Raw genomic sequence first — 13,765 nt, forward strand, 5'->3', positions numbered from 1 at the left:
ATATATATATATATATATATATATATATATATATATATATATATATATATATATATATATATATATATATATATATATATATATATATATATATATATATATATATGTGTGTGTGTGTGTGTGTGTGTGTTCACGTGACACAGAAAGCGCACACTTATTACAAATTGTCGAATAACAACAGTTAAAATGCATTTAATTAAATGTAGCATTAATTATGAAGCTTAAAACTAATATGAGACTTGATCTGGACAAGACTGACCAAAAACTCTTTTTCCCTCGGAAGAAAGAAGGTGTAAAAATAAGAAATAACCGTCAAAGTGTAATTGGGCGCAAAAATAGGCGTAACCATTGGCAGATGGTTATGAATTTTCTTTCGAAATTGACTACATTTTCCAGAACTACAAGATCATAAAAATGATTTCAATAACATTTTAAAATTCCAAAACATTACCTTATTAATTATCAGGACTCATTTCATTTCTTTGCACTGTTTTCTTTATTGTTTTTAACAAATATTTAAAATACAATAAATAATTTGTGATAGTTGATTTTTAGCGTTATGAAATTCAAACTAATTCATCAAAACATTCAGTCGCCGCTTTTGCAATGTTAAAATTGAGATTTAAAAACATCGTTTCTTTGATATTAATTCTGAAGTAGAATTTTCACTTCCGTTTTTATTTGTAACGTGCACTGTTTTATTAAACGTGCATTTGTCTATGCACTGTTTTCTTTATTGTTTTTAACAAATATTTAAAATACAATAAGTAATTTGTGATAGTTGATTTTTAGCGTTATGAAATTCAAACTAATTCATCAAAACATTCAGTCGCCGCTTTTGCCAATGTTAAAATTGAGATTTAAAAACATCGTTTCTTTGATATTAATTCTGAAGCAGAATTTTCACTTCCGTTTTTATTTGTAACGTATACCTTTTTTAATTTTCACGCATTACAGTTGTCCTGACTTTATTCAATTCAATTCATGATTTTTTTGGTCATGAAAACTAAAATTTCAATTTTAAGAAAAAGGAAAAAAAAAAAAAAAAATTCTCTGTAAAATAAGAGTTGCTCAGAAAACCCTTGCTATTTTGCTTTCAAGTATTGATTTTAGTATGTTCTATTTATAATTAAAGTTGGATAAAAAAGTTTTTTTAATCAGAATTTCTTTTCTTATTTTACTTTTTTTAATTTCCTTTACTCAATTTTCTTTCCTTTTTCTAACATTAATTTAACTTAGTTTATTAAACTAAAGAGGCGTTAAATGAGTTCTTGTTTTCTCATTGGCCCTTTATGAGTTTTGGCTTCAATTCTTGTTATCTCGTCAGAAACATATTTGGTTTTTAAATATTTATTTTTATTTTGTTAAAGCTAAAATGCTACTTGCGGGTCTAAAATATTCTTCAAATGAAAATCATTATGAGGGACGATTTATTATCTTTCATTACATATAAAAACGACGAACATTGCAGATCAATCATTGCATCTTATTTTTATATTTGCTTATAAACGAGCTGATTGGACAAAGTTGGATGTGTGTGTGGGTGAGAGGCTATGCTAATTTTACTTGTTAAATTAGCTCTTCAATATTCATATTATTTTCTCTTGATAAAGTTAAAAGAATTTTATATCATCATGCCCGAAAAACAGCATATTTCATATATGGCTTTGAAATTAGAAATTTATGTTAGTTGTGAGTAAAACAGTAATATTAAAAAAAAAAAATTCTTAATCTTTTGATAAATAGTTTTTACAGCACTGCTGATTTCTGAGCTGCGAGTCTCCACTGGGCCGAATTACTTTAAAAGATTAAATCCGTTGCATATCCGTAATTTAGAAAATAGTTAATCAATTTTAAAAGGACAATAATTTTATTGATTCATAAAGTTTTTTTTTTTTTTTTTGGCTAGCATATTTTGAATAAATTGTACTTTGTAATATTAACGTATTGCTTTAAAACAGTAGTAGGACAATCTTGAAACGGACCTTTTAATTTTGAACCGAGGCCAGATGACACGGACGATGTCTGAGCTGGTAACCTTTTCTTCAAGTTTTCATAAGTGACCCCGATGGGCCCAACACACTTACATAGTTTTTCTAATCTGGCATCGGGTTTGGTAACTGGAAATCCTCCAGTGCCGAAACCGAGATCTTATGATCCGACTTCAAACGAATTATGAGCAGAATGCAATGCAGGCAGTTGAACTAAAAGTTGCCAGATTTGGTAGTAATATTTTGTATAATACTTGCTACTGTCCAAAATTTTAATTATATTTTCAATTAATCAGAATTTATCAAAATTCAAATATTTTTTCTCATTCACTTCGGAGCATATTTTACCACAAAAACCATTTGCATACCACTACAAAAATTAAATAAATTAATTGTTCAGAAATTGAAATTTTTAAAAATATTTAAAAGTTTTAAAATTTACTTTCAATTGCGGCTTATAACAATGCTTAGATTTTACTGCTATTAAATGCAAGCCATTTTTATTGCTTCGTGCTATTTTCCTTCACTTGCTTTTAGCAATTCTGAAGTATTGGCAAAATTCATTCGCCCCCCCCCCCCCCCTTAAACTTTAGCAGAATGTTCACTTCCGCTTCATTAACCCCTTGACCTACGAATTTACTTAACTTCCTAATTAGTTGACTTATCCTAATCGGGAAATTTATTATTATTTTAATTCCTATAATAATATGAGAGCCTTTGAGATGTTGAAACGTTTTTAGGACATTTTTGCATTTTAAATTACTTAATACTTTCATCTAATTGCAGATATAATATCTATTGCAGATTTAAAATTCGGTAATACGATGCGACTCGTCATTATGCGCGAAGGGGTTAACATGATAATATTAATATGCAAGCATTGTTTTTGTTAATTGTGTGTTGTAAAACTGTATATACACAAAATGAAAAGGCAAAATTCAAAATTCGGTAATACGATTCGACTCGTCATTACGCACGAAGGGGTTAACAGGATATTATTAATAGGCCAGCATTGTTTTTATTAATTGCGTGATGTAAAACTGTATATGCGCAAAATGCGAAGACAAATTAAGACCGATCAAGATAGTACAGACTAATCAGGCATAAAAACATTATTTTGCTATAAAATTTCAAAGTTAAATTCGAAATTTAATTTTTTCTTGAATATTCAGCAATGAATTAAATGCTTGAATCAAGGTGTGACATTATTTACAAAAAAAAAAAAGAAGAAGAAGAAGAAGAAGCTGAATCTTCTATTTTTAGCTACTTTTCGTTCATTCTGAGTGAAGATATATGGGGTGGTAGAAAGGCTTAACCTGCCCCTTTTTTTCTTTCAGAACACCCATTCGGCACTTAACGTTATAGTTGGGAAAAAAAGTGGCGATATAGTTCTTGTGCCAGTAGAGTTAAAGGGGTTATTTTTAACATCGTCAACCCAGGATTGGAAAAGTGATTTAAAACGAGCTGGCTGATGAAGTGTTCGCACAGCTGTGAAACTGTGACGTCATCGGGGTAGTAACTAGACTAGTTTACAGGCGGCTGAAGGAATTGCGTCATTGCTAGAATCCTCGCTGGCGCAGCCAACGGTACTTTACAAATAAAATGAGATAAATATTTTTAAGCCGTTAATTTTGTTACAAGCTTTAGATTTTTAAAGGTATATATATTTTAAAAACAGAGGAAGAATAAATTACAAATTTTTTTTTGAAATGTCGTTTTCTGCGTATATTTCATTTAAAGAGATTACTAAAAAGTTTTACAAAAGTGATATTTTAGCCAAAGTGACATATAGTTAAATTTTTTGACTCTTTAGTTGTCACGAAACCTTCACTAAAACCCTTCTTCTGTGCCATTGCATTTAGGGCCAAAATTTGAAGGAAATAAGTAGTTGAGATTTCACTGCAAAAAAACCAATGATTCAGTTTCATTCTAATAAACACTTTAAAAAAATTTCGCAAACAACAAAAGATTTTTTAGGCATTTTAAATATGCAAATTATTTATTGTCTGCTTTTGATAACTGTTTAACCATTATCTGTGATTTTCTACAGTTTTTTTAAAATTATGTTCTTATTTCCATTGATAATTATTATACTGATGTGCTGATTACACTTGTGCACAAATAATTGTTGGTAATTTATTCAAACTACGAATTTTAGTAAAAAGATTGCACACAAAATCTATCTAAGTCCTTGTGTTTTTGAGTTATTAGATTTACATGCATGCAAATCTTCAGACCGACAGACGGTCAATTTCTTGACTTATTTGGTTTAAAATCTGACTCGGATTTATACTTTAGACACTAAAACTGTGTTCCAAATTTTACCGATCCAAATGTTTGTGTTTTGAAGTTATCGTATATATTTGCTCGCAGAACAAACAGACTAGTTTCCTGTGAATATATTTTGCTCTGATTTTGATAGATATCTATCAGTTTCATATGAAGACCATATACCAAGTTTCACGAGTCTAGATCAAAGCCTTTTTAAGTTATCGTGATCACAGATAGACAGACAGAACTACAATCTAAAATTTATTTTTTTCATCTAATCATTTACTGCTAGCATTTTCCCGTTGCTAAAATTATCATTAACTACAGGATTTTTTGTGACACATTTGCCACTATAAAATGATTAAACTATTAAATGACCACTATATTTCCATTTTCCTGCAGATTTAGTTATACACCTCTAAAAACATGTTTTGTAGATTTAAGCTCATTGAATGGGGATAGTTTTATTTCATTCAATCAGTTTCTATGTTTTAAAAGTGAGATTAATAAATTTTTTGTATGATAATTTTTTTAAATGGCATATGATTTTTTGGTTTGCTTTCTATTAACATTTTTATAATTTCTAGTTATTATAGTTTGCATCTTTATTCCTCTTCATTATGAAATCATGACAAATAATTCTACTCCTCACAAAACTTATCATTTAAAATTTTCTAACATTTAATTTTTTTAATGATTTATACAAAATATTTTCTTGATAACATTTTTGAAAAAGAATCGCTTTCAGATCATTTTGTTTTCCAAAGCATCACATTATCTTTTATGGAAATCGTAGATTCAGATATTTTGAAATTTCGCACATTTGGTAATTTTTATTGTTGAATTTAACAATCTGTTAATAGTAAATCCAAAACCATTAATATTTAAAAGCGTTATTTTGACAGCGTGCTTAGAAATCTGAAAAATTGTTCGCCGATTTCTTATCATGTTGTCATGAAATTGCACAAATTTCAATTTTTATTAAATTGGTGCAAATCAGTTTTAAGAAAGAATTTTGAACATAAATTCTTCCGATATTAGCAGAGTAACAGAAAAGATAGCTAATATTCGAGTTAAATTAACTGGAAGCGAAAGATGGCTAATTAATCATAAGTATTGGAAATATCTAGAAAAAAATTTCAGCTGGTTTGTTTTTTGTAGTTTTCCGTGAAACATGTAATTTAATTTTGATTATACTTTATTTCACAAATTTCTTCTCTCCTAATAGTTTCAAAAATGTAACTTTGGGTGTGTTTTCTGATTCATGAATGCTATTGAATGAAAATAAGTTTTCCGAAGTCATTCAGTTTTGAAAGTGTATAAAAAAATCTTCACGAATTCTCCTTTGGTTTGAATATGGAAAATAAGTTCAAATGAACAATGTTTTAATTAAAAAAAATATCTGAACAAAATTAAATGTATTGAATGCAAGCGTTCAACTTTGCGAATCGATTTAAAATATCTCTAACCTGAGAAATGAAATTAATACATGCTCATAAGAAGCATAATTCATATTTCAAATTAAAATTAAAAACGACGTACTATTTTTCTTTGCCAAGATGAGAAAAAGTCTTATGAGTGTTAAAACTTTATTATTATGGCAAAATAATTTGAGTTAATCAAAAGCGAAATTATCACATCATGCAGGAAAAGCGTCTAAGCGGATTCAAAACACTGGAACAACGTAAATTGATCGAAAGAACAACTAACACATTCAAAAATAATAATGTGTAGCAATTTTTAGTAATTACACTACTGTAGTAACTAACTGTACTAACTACTGTAGTAATACAACTCTAGTTATTAAAAATAGTAATTGCACTGGAGGGATAAAACTTTATTCATATTGATTGCAAGAACAAATAAAACATGCAAAAATAGTAATTTATAGTAATTTGTAGTAATTAAACTACTATAGTAACTAACTATATTAACTACTGTAGTAACACAACTATAGTTGTTAAAAATAGTAATTATTAGTAAGTACACTGGAAGGATAAAAATTGATTCATATTAATTGAGAGAACAAATAAAATATGCAAAAATAGTAATTTATAGTAATTTGTAGTAATTACACTACTGCAGTAACTAGCTATATTAACTACTGTAGAAACAGGTACTATAGTTTTTAAAACCAGTAATTAGTAGTAATTCCACTGGAATGATAAAAATTGATTCCTATTGATTGAAAAAACAAATAAAACTTGCAAAAATAGTAATTTGTAGCAATTACACTACTGCAGTAACTAGCTATATTAACTACTGTAGCAACAGTACTATAGTTTTTAAAACTAGTAATTAGTTGTAATTCCACTGGAATGATAAAAATTGATTCCTATTGATTGAAAAAACAAATAAAACATGAAAAAATAGTAATTTCTTTCTTTTTTTTTCTTTTTTTTTTTTTTAAGGAAAATGGTTCCTTTTGACTGGTAGATTCTAAGAGATAATTTTTCACACCAACTGAAAGATCATTAATAATCACCTGATCTCTCTTTGATAAGCCACGCTCACAGTGGTACTGAATTAATTGCCTAAGTCATTACGTTTTGTTTTATAATTCTCTCAACATTTCGTGCGAATACACATAAATTTCAAGGAGAAACGCCTTGTTGAGACTGAGAGTTGAGAAAGAAACAATAAACCATTTTAACATGACATTGTTTATAGCCTGGTAAACTATTTATAAATTGCGTCATGCGATAGGCAAAAACTGTTGAAAACGCTTCACAGATCACACCCAATTACCAAATATGACAAGTAATTACTTCTTAAGAAATAGATGTTGATTAAATAAGGAGATTTTCAACTTTTAGTTAGAATTTTAATAAAAAAAAGAAAACAAATTGAAATTTTAACGTCTTTCCTCAATAATTTCGGAGTCCATTATTGCATAAAGCTTATTTTAAGTCACTTAAAATTTTAAAGAAGGAGCTTTACTATGATATCAATTTTACTTCCTTTTTTTCTCTAATTTTAATAAATTTTTAGAATTATTCTTAAATATATTTGACAACGACACTTTTCATTGCGTAGTTAATAATAGTTGCTTTCATAAATCTTTTTGACTGTAGTTTCAAATATCCTTTAAAGTTTGCCTCATCCCTAAAGCTATCAGAAAATGTAAATACAAATTTATAGTCATATTAGGTGACGATTGTATTTGCAAGGAATTAAACGAAGCAACATAAAGTCATGTGTTTAATGAAAATGTACAGTCTTGTTTACTGATGTGACCTCACACTAATTTATTCCGTTGACGAAATTGCAGATGGTGCCATTTCATGTATATTCTGTTATATTTTTGATTAATTTTTTTCAGAAAACTGTCATTTTTTTTCAGAAATGAAATTTGCCCTTCGTAATTACTGAGAATATTTGAATTATTAAGTCACTAAAGGCTTACGCGGACTCCATTGATCTCATTCTCAAACAACTACATGCTTTTGCTCTTAATATAAATAACCTTGTTTGAAAAAAAACGCTTTTACTCTCTTTAATTAACCGGAAATTATTTTTAACAGCTACAACATCGCTTCTAGTTGCCATAATAGAAAAAAATTCGCCGCGTTTGAAACTCTTAATAACTGATTTTACAAACAAAAACTTCAAGTTAAATAACGAAGATATTCGAAAATATTTTAAATTTTACCGTGGATAAGTAGATGTATCAAATATACAAAAATAATTTTGGAAAAAAGTGAATTTAAGTGTGAATTTCAATTAAAAATTAAAGGAGATTTGAATTTCCATTCGGCAACATCATGGCATATTAATATTTTAAGCTTGACATTTATGAATTTACTTTATTTTTAAGAGGTTACTCTTAATGATAGCAAAGATAATCTTTCCATAAAAATATATTTAATATTGTTGAAAAGTGAGTATATTAAAAGAAACTGTTGTATATAAAAAGTATATAAAGCTGGAGTATATAAAAAGTGTTGTCATGAAATATATTTAAAAATATGTTGAAAAGTTATTAAAATTAAATAAAGATGTAAGGAAATAAAACTGGCATCATTGAAAAGGAAATTTTATAAGTTTAAAAGAGATATTATAATGCTTGAGCAATAGGTATGTCAACTTACCTATAACAATGAAGTATCACTTGGCGCATGATATAGAACCACTTTAGTAAAATAAAAACTGCAATCAACCAATGTGGAACAGGGACTCAAAGAAAATGGGTGGAAACCTTTTCCTCCTTTTGAGTGATTCCGAATTTGTGTTTCAGTATGCCATACTTTTTATATAAAAAAATAAATATTGTTACGAAATTTCCGGGGTTTGTTTGGATAGTGGAAGTTATATGGTGTGAAGTACTCTCAATCACCAGACGGCAGTAGAAATAAAACAACGACGTTTATTTACACGAAGACACACAGGACAGCACAAAGACGACAACTATATACAGTACAGAATACGATTATCTTCAGCCGAGACGTGCAGCAACAACAGCATACAACAAAACTCTCTACTGCAGACAGTAGCGCACAGTTTAGTTCAGCACTAGCTTCACTCCGTCGCTGCACCGCTTATTTCTGGAAGGCCAGTTCTTTACCGTCTATTCCGACTACGACCCTTCTCTGTCGCTTCCGAATACTCTTCGACTACTCAATTCACCACTGGTTCACGACGACTCGGCAGCGGCAGGACTGCTTCCTTTTATAGGTCTCAGGAGGCGGGGCTAGAAGCCTCTCCACCAATCAGGAACGTTCGAGGCGTAACTCGGTTCCTACTGGACGGATTGGAAATTCTCGATGTTTCGAGTATAATCTATTTTGGCGCCGAAGTCGCTAAATTAGTCGCCAAATGGTCCCCAAGTTTGTCGCCAAGCTCTGGGACCTCCCATGGAACCAACTATGCTGGAAAGTCGCATCACAGGTTCGTAACAATATGGTTTCACTAAGTTAACAACGTTAATGACCATAAAATTACTTCACTATGCGTTTTCAAATGTGGATTTAACAAATGTTTACCATCTTTGTAATGTCCATGTGTTGGACTTTGTGCTATGGTTAAACAAAAATTTTGTATACTTGTTCTCCACTCAACTTTCCTTTCTTTCAGCTATTTCCACACTCGCTGGCACGTTAGGATAACGGGGGAATTATTTTCTTTTTCGATATTGCGTGCCAAACGTAGTAGGAGTCATCCACTCTTGTTGGATTATGTCGAAAAATCGCAATTTGAAAGACATCATTATTTTTTTCGCTCAAAAAGTTTTTGATTTAACAGTTTGATTCTTTATTCAAAAAGGATTTCAGAGGTTACACTAAGTTGACGTCATTAATGACCACAAACCACAGTTTAAAAATAATATGGTCGGAATGTGCAGTGGTATTCTTCGAAGTTATTGAAGAAAAGCATTAAATTTTGATTAACTTCTAATTTTACATCCAATTGCAATTTTGAAAATTCTTTCTTGTGGAGCATCTACCAGTCAAAAAAAAAATTGCCTGCTAAATTTGTTAATTTTTAGGTTAGATATTAATCATGCATATTACATAATGATGGTCCTATGACGTATATAAATAGTATGTCCCTATAAATATTATTACATTAAAAAAGATTTTGTTGTGTTTAAAAGGTAATTCATTTTAATTAGTAATTAAAGCGTAATTAGTTCAAATTTAAGCGACAAACGCACCAAAATATGGTTGATAATCAAAGTAAGCAGAAACGCGACATATCATGCAAGTGCACATGAAAATGGAAGAAAGAATTCCTCTGTAGATTTTATTATTTTCTTAAAATTTTTTTATGTGAATGAACTGTTTTATTAAAATTGAAACACCAATTTTCAACGTTTCTACGACATTTTCTTGAAACTAGGGATAAACTTTTGGCATTTTTAAATTTGAAACAAATTTAAAAAATAAATAAATTGAAATTTGCTATTACAAATTTCAAGTTATCATGTGAGAACATTATTTTTTTTAAAGTCAAGCGGTATCAATCCAACAGAAATAAGTCATGTTCTCACATGACTCATATTTCGCAATCACCAACATTTAGAAAAGTGATGGTTTGTGACAATCTCAAAATCAATCGAGTTCTAAACTTTTTTTTGTCGAGGGCAGAATTTTTTTCCTGAAAAATCAATTTAAATTGGTTTTAAATTATCACGGTTCATATCAATAATATATTATAATGATATATTATTATATATCATTAAATTATTATAAAATTGACTATCAGATTACGCATGCGCCGATATTTAGAAAACAATGTTTTTTTTCCCCTCCCCATCTCAAAATCGTTCTAGCTCCAAAACTTTATCTCGAAACCAAAAATTTTTTCTTGCAAAAATCCGGTTCAAACTGGTTTGGAATGATTACGTGACTATTTTATTGCGCAATCGCCAACTTTTTGGAAAGCAATGGTTTCTCTCCCCCGATACAATACAGAAAAACGATTTTTTTTTTTCATTTCAATATATAATATATATATATATACCTCGCCTTGATGTTTCGCGTTCATTCCCATTTTCTTCTCTGAGCTTCTTCGACCGATAACTTCTTACCTCTCAGCCCTTCATTGATCAGACAGGAGAATCGGGTACATGGCGGACATTAGCGCCAATTTGTAACTTTTTGTTGGCGATGAATTGCCAAATGTGATAACCTTCTTTATCATTTTCTAATAACTCTAAAAGAAGAAAATTGATACATCTAAAACAATAAACGCTAATTTTTTGAACGTGCATTTTGAGGTTCAAACACCTCGAACCAAAGCAACATTATGTTCTCACATGATAACAAAATGTGAATTAAGAAATTCTCCTGGTTAATTCAGTGATACTTGACTACATTACCTGTAACGAATGTATTTCTATTCTGGCAATATCCGTGTTTTATGCTTCTCTTTTTGATAAATTAAAAAAGGTTTCGATAACTAAAAAAAATGATAAAAAGGGGGGGGGGGAGGAAATGTAAGAAGAGTTAACTAAATAAACAATTAATCAAAACTAAAATTTTTACCACGAGCATTCTGATTAATTCAGCATTTCAAAACATTCGGGTGGTTTATTTATAAATATTTTGAAGCGAGTTTTGTAAACAATCAAAACAAAAAATTGCTGACTTTGTGTCCGAGTCAAATGACACCAGAATCTAATTTTGCTTTGGACGACTTTCAAAATGCAAGTCACAAAAAACATTAGCTGAAAATGACTTTTACTTGCAAGCACATTCCTGACCAGCGGTGAAAGTGTGTCTAGGTTTTGTCAACATCAACGACGAGACCTTTGTTAGCAGGAAAACTCTGAGTGCATTGTGCTGAATGCATTATCGTGTTAACTACAAAAGTGTCATTGGGTAAGTGAAACATTTCTTAGAAGGAAATTCATCTCAATTAACTTCGGATTAAGTCACGCTTAATCCTTTATTGTTCATTAACAATCGTTGATTAATCGTTTTCAATAATAGTCTCTGAAATGCATTGTTTGGACTTGATTAATTTTTACCAAAACCACCAAGAAAATGTTTTACGTTTTTACGTTTCAAACAGTTTCAGACGATTTTTTTTTGACGTTGCCATTTGTTTGTTAAATAGAAAAAAGTTTTAACCGAAACAGATTTGCAATAAAATAATTATATTTTTAAAAGTGATAAAAATATAGATTTTTTTAAACACATGCTTTTATTAATATACTAAATAGAAGAAAATTATTTGTTTCCTCAAAACAGTGAAGGTGAAAATAAATGTATGAAAGCGTAAAATGCTACTAGAAATATTCTAATAAAATGAAATTTTTTATTTTGCATTTAGTTTTGGTTTTATAAATGTTAATAAACTTAGTTCATTTAAAAAAATTCAAATTTTAGTGCACTATTAATAGAAAGTTTTTGGAAAGCATTTATTTTTATTAATTTTCAAATTTATTTATTAATTTTCAAATTTATTTATTAATATATTCCAAAATTTATTATTATATTTTTTAAGCCATTAATAATTAATTTTTGCAAAATTTGTTACCAGATTGCCATTTTCAAATCAAATAAAAAATAATCAACTAAGTGATAATTATTTTCGGAAAATATTAAAATATTATATTGTCAATGAGACTACAATTTATTAACAATAAAAATTTTCAGAATTCAAGAACGTTTATAAGTAAATAAAAAGTAATAATTGAATTCCATTTTTACTATCTTGAACGAAATCGAGTTAAGTAAAAGCATGCAAAAAGATCGCTTCAATAAACTTATTTTATCTTGATGCTTTCCTGGGAATCAATAAAAATGAAGATTTATAAATTTTTATTTTTAAGACCTTCGTAGACACAACGAAACATATCAACGTTCTTGATTTTTGAACAGGATGCAAAAAACTTGGGAAATACAGTGAAAATTATTATTTTTTATTTCATTATTACTAAAAGAGTTCAATGGTAATTCCTTCTTTTGAGTTCTAAAAAGGATTTTAAACTATATTTTCATTTGAATTTCCAGGTTTATAAACTATACGAATTATGAAAAAAATCTTTATATATAAAAAATTATAACTTATATAAATGAAAAACGTTACTTTTGTTACTTACGTTTTGTTATAATAAGAAATGCAGCAATATAAATCGATTTCCTTTTATTGTTTCTCATTCAAATTTCATTTTTTTGAAGTTTTTGTGTTTCTAACTACAAGAAAATCATTGATTGCTTTAGTCAGTTTTTTTCTCTAATTCGCATGTAAATTTGTTGAATGAAGACATCCATAATTAAAGTTGGATGGCTACAACATTTTCTATCACGAAATGAACGCTTCTAAATTAATTCGCTCTTAATGTAAAATCGAAGAAAAGCACATTCGACATATTTTATTCCTGAAAGTTATAAATTGAATGAAAGCCTTAGTTTAAATCAGAGAACTTCTCTTCTGGACTTTCTGGTAAATATAAACAATTAAGCACATTTCACGTAAACCTCGTAACGCTTTGAAGAGAATCAGATATGCATTTAGACTTCTATCCTTTCGTCGTTTGGAATTTAAATTCGATATCATTTGACAATTATAGGGGCAGGCGAATAACTGGGAATGTAAACAAAAGTAGTGATACTTACTCACTAGTGACTCCTTGTAGATTCGAAAAGCATGTATTTTCGTTAAGTCTGTAGAGGAAGATGACGAACATTTCTACAGGCTTAAACGTTTATATATATATACACGTTATATAAACGCTTTTATAACATTTGTTTATCTCCCTGGGGGGCATTTAAAATATGGGATGAGAAACTTCTGATGTGATGTTTGGTTCTCGCCATTAGTGGGTACAGGAATGGTGTGTGTCAGCTACCCTCTACCGATGACGTAACATGTCTTCTATGGGAGGGGTTGTACCGTGGCCTCTGATGGTCATGGGATTTTACCTTAGTTCCCTCTTATGCTGTCGCGGCGTCCGTCATTGAGATTTATTCGGGTGCCTTCGGCGAGTCTGAGTGCTGTTCGTTTATATATTCTGAGACGACCACTTTTCAACGATTCTATCTCACTAAGGGGTG

At 29.3% G+C, this 13,765-nt stretch overlaps 2 protein-coding genes across 2 annotated transcripts in view; one reads left to right on the forward strand and one right to left on the reverse strand.

Moving 5' to 3' along the window:
• The window catches only part of LOC129987866 (DNA-directed RNA polymerase III subunit RPC4-like), a 71,430-nt gene extending 58,062 nt beyond the window's left edge, over positions 1-13,368 (reverse strand). The window contains exon 1 of the mRNA XM_056095838.1: positions 13,328-13,368. The gene's annotated coding sequence lies outside the window, so the exon portion shown is untranslated. The remainder of the gene's footprint in view (positions 1-13,327) is intronic.
• The window catches only part of LOC129987865 (nucleolar protein dao-5-like), a 105,791-nt gene continuing 103,474 nt past the window's right edge, over positions 11,449-13,765 (forward strand). The window contains exon 1 of the mRNA XM_056095836.1: positions 11,449-11,584. The gene's annotated coding sequence lies outside the window, so the exon portion shown is untranslated. The remainder of the gene's footprint in view (positions 11,585-13,765) is intronic.

The sequence above is a fragment of the Argiope bruennichi genome, chromosome 10, assembly GCF_947563725.1.
Source record: "Argiope bruennichi chromosome 10, qqArgBrue1.1, whole genome shotgun sequence".
In the NCBI taxonomy this organism is placed as follows: domain Eukaryota; kingdom Metazoa; phylum Arthropoda; class Arachnida; order Araneae; family Araneidae; genus Argiope; species Argiope bruennichi.